Raw genomic sequence first — 9,870 nt, forward strand, 5'->3', positions numbered from 1 at the left:
TTGCTGGATGAGAACGTGTCCCGGGCTGAGGAGGAATATGAAGGTTGGTGCGGCTTATTCTGGGTGCAGTAGAACGTGGCTTCAGTGAGACGTGGCAGGGATCCGTGGTCAGCATGTTCTTATTAATTACATTAGAACAGGCAGTGCCGAGCCACTCTCACTCATGCTCTGCTGGGACCCTCTTTAGCACACTTACACGCGCACACCCACGCACGGTGCCGGCCTCTCGCTCTCTCACACAACCACGCACGTGCCGGCCTCTCTCTCACACACCCACGCACGGTGCCGGGCTCTCTCTCACACACCCACGCACGGTGCCAGCCTCTCGCTCTCACACACCCACGCACGGTGCCGGCCTCTCGCTCTCACATACACCCACACAGGCGCTGGCCTCTCTCGCTGTCTCACACACCCACGCACGGTGCCAGCCTCTCTCACACACCCATGCATGGTGCCGGCCTCTCTCTCACACACCCACGCACGGTGCTGGCCTCTCTCACACACACCCACGCACGGTGCCGGCCTCTCGCTCTCTCACACACCCACGCACGGTGCCGGCCTCTCGCTCTCTCACACACCCACGCATGGTGCCGGCCTCTCGCTCTCTCACACACCCACGCACGTTGCCGGCCTCTCTCTCACACACCCACGCACGGTGCCGGCCTCTCACTCTCTCACACACCCACGCGCGGTGCCGGCCTCTCGCTCTCTCACACACCCACGCACGTGCCGGCCTCTCGCTCTCTCACACACCCACGCACGGTGCCGGCCTCTCGCTCTCACACACACCCACGCATGGTGCCGGCCTCTCGCTCTCTCTCACACACCCCACGCACGGTGCCGGCCTCTCACTCTCTCACACACCCACGCACGGTGCCGGCCTCTCGCTCTCACACACACCCACGCACGGTGCCGGCCTCTCACTCTCTCACACACCCACGCACGGTGCCGGCCTCTCTGTCACACACCCACGCACGGTGCCGGCCTCTCTATCACACACCCACGCATGGTGCCGGCCCTCTCACTCTCTCACACACCCCACGCACGGTGCCGGCCTCTCGCTCTCTCACACACCCACGCACGGTGCCGGCCTCTCTCTCACACACCCACGCATGGTGCCGGCCTCTCACTCTCTCACACACCCACGCACGGTGCCGGCCTCTCACTCTCTCACACACCCACGCACGGTGCCGGGCTCTCTCTCACACACACATCCACGCACGGTGCCGGCCTCTCACTCTCACACACACCCACGCACGGTGCCGGCCTCTCGCTCTCACACACACCCACGCATGGTGCCGGCCTCTCACTCTCTCACACACCCACGCACGGTGCCGGCCTCTCACTCTCTCACACACCACGCACGGTGCCGGCCTCTCGCTCTCTCACACACCCACGCACGGTGCCGGCCCTCTCGCTCCTCTCACACACCCACGCACGGTGCCGGCCTCCTCTCGCTCTCTCACACACCCCACAGCACGGTGCCGGCCTCTCGCTATCTCACACCCACGCACGGTGCCGGCCTCTCGCTCTCTCACACACCCACGCACGGTGCCGGCCTCTCACTCTCTCACACACCCACGCACGGTGCCGGGCTCTCACTCTCACACACCCACGCATGGTGCCGGCCTCTCACTCTCTCACACACCCACGCACGGTGCCGGCCTCTCACTCTCTCACACACCCACGCACGGTGCCGGCCTCTCGCTCTCTCACACACCCACGCACGGTGCCGGCCTCTCGCTCTCTCACACACCCACGCACGGTGCCGGCCTCTCGCTCTCTCACACACCCACGCACGGTGCCGGCCTCTCGCTCTCTCACACACACCACGCACGGTGCCGGCCTCTCTCTCACACACCCACGCACGGTGCCGGCCTCTCGCTATCTCACACCCACGCACGGTGCCGGCCTCTCGCTCTCTCACACACCCACGCACGGTGCCGGCCTCTCACTCTCTCACACACCCACGCACGGTGCCGGCCTCTCTCTCACACACCCACGCACGGTGCCGGCCTCTCTCTCACACACCCACGCACGGTGCCGGCCTCTCTCTCACACACCCACGCACGGTGCCGGCCTCTCTCTCACACACCCACGCACGGTGCCGGCCTCTCACTCTCTCACACACCCACGCACGGTGCCGGCCTCTCTCTCACACACACCACGCACGGTGCCGGCCTCTCTCTCACATACACACACCCACAGCACGGTGCCGGCCTCTCTCTCACATACACACATCCGCGCACGGTGCCGGCCTCTCGCTCTCTCACACACCCACGCATGGTGCCGGCCTCTCTCACACACACCCACGCATGGTGCCGGCCTCTCTCACACACATCCGCGCACGGTGCCGGCCTCTCTGTCACACACCCACGCACGGTGCCGGCCTCTCTGTCACACACCCACGCACAGTGCCGGGCTCTCTCTCACACACCCACGCACGGTGCCGGCCTCTCGCTCTCTCACACACCCACGCACGGTGCCGGCCTCTCGCTCTCTCACACACCCACGCACGTGCGGCCTCTCGCTCTCTCACACACCCGCGCACGGTGCCGGCCTCTCGCTCTCTCACACACACCGTGCACGGTGCCGGCCTCTCGCTCTCTCACACACCCGTGCACGGTGCCGGCCTCTCTCTCACACTGTTTTGTGTTTTAATTCCCATCAGACGTTGTGGAAGACGTGAGAGACGAATGTCAGAAATACGGGGCGGTCGTCTCCATGTTTGTTCCAAAGGAGAAGCCGGGCAGAGGCCAGGTGAGGAGGTGTGGCGCTTTGTGGCGCTCTATCTCCCAATCTCCGCCTTGTTCCCTCGCTCTTCTTTACTTAATTGCTCTTTCCTTCCTCTTCTTCCATTTGCTCTCTCTCCCCCTTCCCCCCCTCTCTCCCCCCCTTCCCCCCTCTCTCTTTCTCCCTCCTCTCTCTCCCCCCTTTCCCCCTCTCTCTCTTGTCTCCCTCTCTCCCTCCCCTCTCTCTCGCTCTCCCCTTTCCCCCTCTCGCTCTCCCCCTTCCCCCTCTCTCTCGCCCTCACCCCCTTCCCCCCTCTCTCTCGCCCTTTCCCCCTTCCCCCTTTCTCTTGCTCTCCCCCTTCGCCCTCTCCGCCTTCCCCCTCTCTCTCGCCCTCTCGCTCTCCCCCTTCCCCCTCTCTCTCGCTCTCCCCCCTTTCTCTTGCCTTCTCGCTCTCCCCTTTCCCCCTCTCTTTCGCTCTCCCCTTTCCCCCTCTCTCTCGCTCTCCCCTTTCCCCCTCTCTCTCGCTCTCCCCCTTTCCCCTTCTCTCTCGCTCTCCCCCTTTCCCCCTCTCTCTCGCTCTCCCCCTTTCCCCCTCTCTCTCGCTCTCCCCCTTTCCCCCCTCTCTCTCGCTCTCCCCCTCTCTCGCTCTCTCCCCCTTTCCCCCTCTCTCTCTCTCCCCCTTTCCCCCTCTCTCTCCCCCTTTCCCCCTCTCTCTCCCCCCTTTCCCCCTCTCTCTCCCCCTTTCCCCCTCTCTCTCTCTCTCCCCTTTCCCCCCTCTCTCTCTCTCTCCCCTTCCCCCCTCTCTTTCTCTCCCCTTCCCCCCTCTCTCGCTCTCCCCCTTTCCCCCCCTCTCGCTCTCGCTCTCCCCTTTCCCCCTCTCTCTCACTCTCCCCTTTCCCCCTCTCTCTCGCTCTCCCCTTTCCCCCTCTCTCTCGCTCTCCCCTTTCCCCCTCTCTCTCGCTCTCCCCTTTCCCCCTCTCTCTCGCTCTCCCCCTTTCCCCCTCTCTCTCGCTCTCCCCTTTCCCCCTCTCCCCCTCTCTCTCGCTCTCCCCCTTTCCCCCTCTCCCCCTCTCTCTCGCTCTCCCCTTTCCCCCTCTCCCCCTCTCTCTCGCTCTCCCTTCCCCTCTCCCCCTCTCTCTCGCTCTCCCCTTTCCCCCTCTCCCCTCTCTCCTCGCTCTCCCCTTTCCCCCTCTCCCCCTCTCTCTCGCTCTCCCCTTTCCCCCTCTCTCTCGCTCTCCCCCTTTCCCCCTCTCTCTCGCTCTCCCCCTTTCCCCCTCTCTCTCGCTCTCCCCTTTCCCCCTCGCTCTCCCCTTTCCCCCTCTCTCTCTCGCTCTCCCCTTTCCCCCTCTCTCTCTCGCTCTCCCCTTTCCCCCTCTCTCTCTCGCTCTCCCCTTTCCCCCTCTCTCTCGCTCTCCCCTTTCCCCCTCTCTCTCTCCTCTACCCTTTCCCCTCTCTCTCCCCCTTTCCCCCTCTCTCTCGCTCTCCCCCTTTCCCCCTCTCTCTCGCTCTCCCCCTTCCCCCTCGCTCTTCCCCTTTCCCCTCGCACTTCCCCCTCGGTCTCCCCCTTCCCCCCTCGCTCTCTCCCCCTTCCCCCCTCGCTCTCTCCCCCTTCCCCCCTCGCTCTCTCCCCCTTCCCCCCTCGCTCTCCCCCTTCCCCCCTCGCTCTCTCCCCTCCTTCCCCCTCGCTCTCTCCCCCTTCCCCCCTCGCTCTCTCCCCCCTTCCCCCCTCGCTCTCTCCCCCCTTCCCCCCTCGCTCTCTCCCCCTTCCCCCCTCGCTCTCTCCCCCCTTCCCCCCTCGCTCTCCCCCCCTTCCCCCCTCGCTCTCCCCCCCCTTCCCCCCTCGCTCTCTCCCCCTTCCCCCTCGCTCTCTCCCCCTTCCCCCCTTCGCTCTCTCCCCCTTCCCCCCTCGCTCTCTCCCCCTTCCCCCCTCGCTCTCTCCCCCTTCCCCCCTCGCTCTCTCCCCCTTCCCCCTCGCTCTCTCCCCCTTCCCCCGCTCTCTCCCCCTTCCCCCTCGCTCTCTCCCCTTTCCCCCCTCGCTCTCTCCCCTTTCCCCCTCGCTCTCTCCCCTTTCCCCCCTCGCTCTCTCCCCTTTCCCCCCTCGCTCTCTCCCCTTTCCCCCCTCGCTCTCTCCCCCTTTCCCCCCTCGCTCTCTCCCCTTTCCCCACCTCGCTCTCTCCCCTTTCCCCCCTCGCTCTCTCCCCTTTCCCCCCTCGCTCTCTCCCCTTTCCCCCCTCGCTCTCCTCCCCCTTTCCCCCCTCGCTCTCTCCCCTTTCCCCCCTCGCTCTCTCCCCTTCCCCCCTTGCTCTCTCCCCCCTTCCCCCCTCGCTCTCTCCCCCTTCCCCCTCGCTCTCCCCCTTCCCCCTCGCTCTCTCCCCCTTCCCCCCTCGCTCTCTCCCCTTCCCCCCTCGCTCTCTCCCCCTTCCCCCCTTGCCCTCTCGCTCTCCCCCTTCCCCCCTTGCCCTCTCGCTCTCCCCCCTTCCCCCCTTGCCCTCTCGCTCTCCCCCTTCCCCCCTTGCCCTCTCGCTCTCCCTTCCCCCCTCGCCCTCTCGCTCTCCCCCTCGCTCGCACTCACTCTCGCACTCACTCTCGCACTCACTCTCGCACTCACTCTCGCACTCACTCTCGCACTCTCTCTCGCACTCTCTCTCGCACTCTCTCTCGCACTCTCTCTCGCACTCTCTCTCGCACTCTCTCTCGCACTCTCTCTCGCACTCTCTCTCGCACTCTCTCTCGCACTCTCTCTCGAACACACTCTCGAACACACTCTCACACACTCTCTCTCTCTCACACTCTCTCTCTCTCTCACACACTCTCTCTCTCTCTCACACACTCTCTCTCTCTCTCACACACTCTCTCTCTCTCTCACACACTCTCTCTCTCACACTCTCTCTCTCACACTCTCTCTCACTCTCTTTCGCACACTCTCTCGCACACTCTCGCTCTCTCACTCTCTTTCGCACACTCTCACACACACTCTCTCTCTCTCACTCTCTCTCTCACACTCTCTCTCTCACTCTCTTTCCGCACACTCTCTCGCACACTCTCGCTCTCTCACACACTCGCGCTCTCTCGCGCTCTCACACTCTCTCGCTCTCTCACACTCTCTCGCTCTCTCACACTCTCTCGCTCTCTCACGCTCTCTCGCTCTCTCGCTCTCTCACACTCTCTCGCTCTCTCACACTCTCTCGCTCTCTCACACTCTCTCGCTCTCTCACACTCTCTCGCTCTCTCTCACTCTCTCGCTCTCTCTCTCTCACACTCTCTCGCTCTCTCTCACACACTCTCGCTCTCTCTCACACACTCTCTCGCTCTCTCTCACACTCTCTCGCTCTCTCACACACTCTCTCGCTCTCTCACACACTCTCTCGCTCTCTCTCACACACTCTCTCGCTCTCTCTCACACACTCTCTCGCTCTCTCACACACTCTCTCGCTCTCTCTCACACACTCTCTCGCTCTCTCACACACTCTCTCGCTCTCTCTCTCACACTCTCTCGCCCTCTCTCACACTCTCGCCCTCTCTCTCTCTCTCACACTCTCTCGCCCTCTTTCTCTCACACACTCGCCCTCTGTCTCTCTCACACACACTCTCGCCCTCTCTCTCGCCCTCTCTCGCCCTCTCTCTCTCACACACTCTCTCGCCCTCTCTCACACACTCTCTCGCTCTCTCTCACACACTCTCTCGCTCTCTCTCACACACTCTCTCGCTCTCTCTCTCACACTCTCTCGCCCTCTCTCGCACTCTCGCCCCTCTCTCTCTCTCTCTCTCTCTCGCCCTCTTTCTCTCACACACTCGCCCTCTCTCTCTCTCACACACACTCTCGCCCTCTCTCTCGCCCTCTCTCCTCGCCCTCTCTCTCTCTCTCACACACTCTCTCGCCCTCTCTCTCACACACTCTCTCATCCTCTTTCTCTCTCACACACTCTCGTCCTCTCGCACTCTCTCTCTCTCACACTCTCACCCTCTCTCTCACACTCATCCTCTCTCTCACACTCGCCCTCTCTCTCTCTCTCACACTCGCCCTCTCTCTCTCACACTCGCCCTCTCTCTCTCTCACACTCGCCCTCTCTCTCTCACACTCGCCCTCTCTCGCTCTCTCACACTCGCCCCCTCTCTCTCTCTCACACTCGCCCTGTAGACGGACGTTCACAGAGGTACACAATTTGGAGACGTTTATAATGTGAAATTATAATAAGGCTTTATTGTGCCTTTTCCTTTTCATCAGGAAATCCATCCAAACACAGGGGGGAACAAAGCTTCTATCCACTTGGGAGTATTTCTAGTGAACTCCTATGCAATTAATTCACATCTCCCTTAGTTAAGCAATTCTCCCAACCCCAAACACATAGCATGAAATAAGCAGATATAAGCGGTCTTTTAAGAATGAAAGTCTTATCTGTTCCTTGTGGTTTGGAGGGAAAATCTTCACTGTCCCTGCTTCAGCTCCCTTGTCTCCAGGGTTGGTCAGCATACAGGTTTAGAAGTTTTCCCTGTGTCTTGGAAGCAGCTCTGCTATCTTTTGGCAGAGCTCAAGACAAGTGTATCTCCAAGTTCAGCTCAGGTGTCAGCTAAAGAGTTCTCACTTCCTGTTTCAAAAGACAGGCTTTCTAAGCCATCTAATCAGGCAGGTGGTGTTTTGTTAATTGACTACCAGCAGTTAACCACCACACTGCTGGATTAGAGGCACATTACCTGAACAGGGATAAATCCCCTGTTACACGCTCTCTCTCACACTCGCCCTCTCTCTCTCTAACTTTCGCCCTTTCTCTCTCTCTCTCTCTCTCTCACTTTCGCCCTTTCTCTCTCTCTCTCACTTTCGCCCTTTCTCTCTCTCTCTCTCTCTCTCTCTCACTTTCGCCCTTTCTCTCTCGCCCTTTCTCTCTCTCACTCTCGCCCTTTCTCTCTCTCTCTCTCTCGCCCTTTCTCTCTCTCTCTCTCTCTCGCCCTTTCTCTCTCTCTCTCTCGCCCTTTCTCTCTCTCTCTCTCGCCCTTTCTCTCTCTCTCTCTCTCTCTCGCCCTTTCTCTCTCTCTCTCTCTCTCTCGCCTTTCTCTCTCTCTCTCTCTCTCGCCCTTTCTCTCTCTCTCTCTCTCGCCCTTTCTCTCTCTCTCTCTCTCTCTCGCCCTTTCTCTCTCTCTCTCGCCCTTTCTCTCTCTCTCTCTCTCTCGCCCTTTCTCTCTCTCTCTCTCGCCCTTTCTCTCTCTCTCTCTCGCCCTTTCTCTCTCTCTCTCTCGCCCTTTCTCTCTCTCTCTCTCTCGCCCTTTCTCTCTCTCTCGCCCTTTCTCTCTCTCTCTCTCTCGCCCTTTCTCTCTCTCTCTCTCTCTCTCGCCCTTTCTCTCTCTCTCTCTCTCTCTCGCCCTTTCTCTCTCTCACTCTCGCCCTTTCTCTCTCTCAGGTCTTCGTTGAATATGCAAACGCAGCCGATTCCAAAGCTGCCCGCCGCATGCTGTCTGGCCGCGTGTTTGATGGACGGTTTTTGGTAGTCACTTTCTACCCCCTTAGTGCCTACAAGAAGGGCTATGTCTACCAAGGCGTGTGAGCTACTGAGCGGCCAGGGATCTGACCTCCAGTCCCCCAGAAATCTGGCCCTGGCATCGTGACAGTCCACACTACAGAGATCTGACCTTCACACTCCGGCCTCCGGCCGTCTTCCTTCCTCTCCCCAGGATAGGCATTATAGGTCTCAAAACTTTATTTTAACACCTGAAAGCATTTTAAATATTGTAAACAATTGTTAACATGGTTCTGTGCGTTTATTTGCCCTTTACAGCCGGTTTATTGTTGACGTTGCCCCAGAGATTTCTAGATTGAAGCAAAAATTATCACTGTAGCTATTTTTATTACAGCTTTCCCTCATTGCCAACGTCCCCCCCCTCGGCGTCTGACCCTCCATGTCTTTGGGGGTCTTACTCCCCCCTCCCCGTCTCCCTCAGTGCAGTCTGACATTACCCAGCATGGACAGGCGCGTGTACTACAGCTGATGCAGATCAAGGCAAGTGGAGCTGCGTGGTAATCCAGCGCTGACAGCATCACGTGTCTGCTGCATGAGGGGTTCTCGTGCCGGCCGAACCCCCCGGGCGGGAACGGCCTCACTCACATCCAGAGAACAGCTCTATTATGAACAAAGAACTCAAAGAAATGAAAATCCGACACGGCATTAATACCGATGAGTAAAAGTATTATCCACATGCAGAATAACATGTCTAAGTCATATAAAGATACATATCCACACGTCTGTTTCTTGATGTTACTGTAGACTCCCTATTATTACAACATGTTGATCAGAGAGTATTTCACATATGATCATGGTGGAAGACATCAGATGTTGACAACACGTGCAAAATCAGGAAAGCAATCGTAGGAGGGTAGAGCGTGCTGAAGGCCGAATGTGATACAGGAGAGATCCCACAACCAGTCTCGAGACAAAGAATGCAGTCGAAGGCATGTGGGAGCCAGCGCAGTTCAGGTTCCACCAGTGTGGGGTAGGAGAACGTCAGGGGGACCTGTGTGAGACAACTGAGGATTAGACACAGTATCAGATACACCTTGATTCTAGTATTCCAACCCAAGAGATCAGATGCACTGTAAGGAACCTCAACCCTCTCTAATAGCGCGTCTGAGATCAGATGCATTGTAAGGAACCCCAACCCTCTCTAATAGCGCGTCTGAGATCAGATGCATTGTAAGGAACCCCAACCCTCTCTAATAGCGCGTCTGAGATCAGATGCATCGTAAGGAACCCCAACCCTCTCTAATAGTGCGTCTGAGATCTGCAATATCTATTATGTGGTTATCTTTCATTATGTTCACTTGTCGCACGGTTCCCCATGCAGTGTACAATGAGGGACTCTGACGCTGTGGGGGTCATTACTCATCAGCGCGGCGAGACTCGGGATACTTCCGTCAGCGCGGCGAGGCTCGGGGATACTTCCGTCAGCGCGGCGAGGCTCCGGGATACTTCCGTCAGCACGGCGAGGCTCCGGGATACTTCCGTCAGCACGGCGAGGCTCGGGGATACTTCCGTCAGCGCGGCGACGCTCGGGGATACGTCCGTCAGCGCGGCGAGGCTCGGGGATACGTCAGTCAGCGCGGCGAGGCTCGGGGATACTCCCGTCAGCACCGGCGAGGCTCGGGGATAC

At 59.8% G+C, this 9,870-nt stretch overlaps 1 long non-coding RNA gene across 1 annotated transcript; it reads left to right on the top strand.

Moving 5' to 3' along the window:
• Positions 1–8,962, top strand: LOC142475574 (uncharacterized). The gene is made up of 3 exons (XR_012791010.1): positions 1–43; positions 2,672–2,760; positions 8,127–8,962. It is a non-coding gene; the product is annotated as an uncharacterized LOC142475574 (long non-coding RNA).
• Positions 8,963–9,870: the final 908 nt, after the last annotated feature.

Source organism: Ascaphus truei, unplaced genomic scaffold (assembly GCF_040206685.1).
Source record: "Ascaphus truei isolate aAscTru1 unplaced genomic scaffold, aAscTru1.hap1 HAP1_SCAFFOLD_1276, whole genome shotgun sequence".
Taxonomy (NCBI): Eukaryota; Metazoa; Chordata; class Amphibia; order Anura; family Ascaphidae; genus Ascaphus; species Ascaphus truei.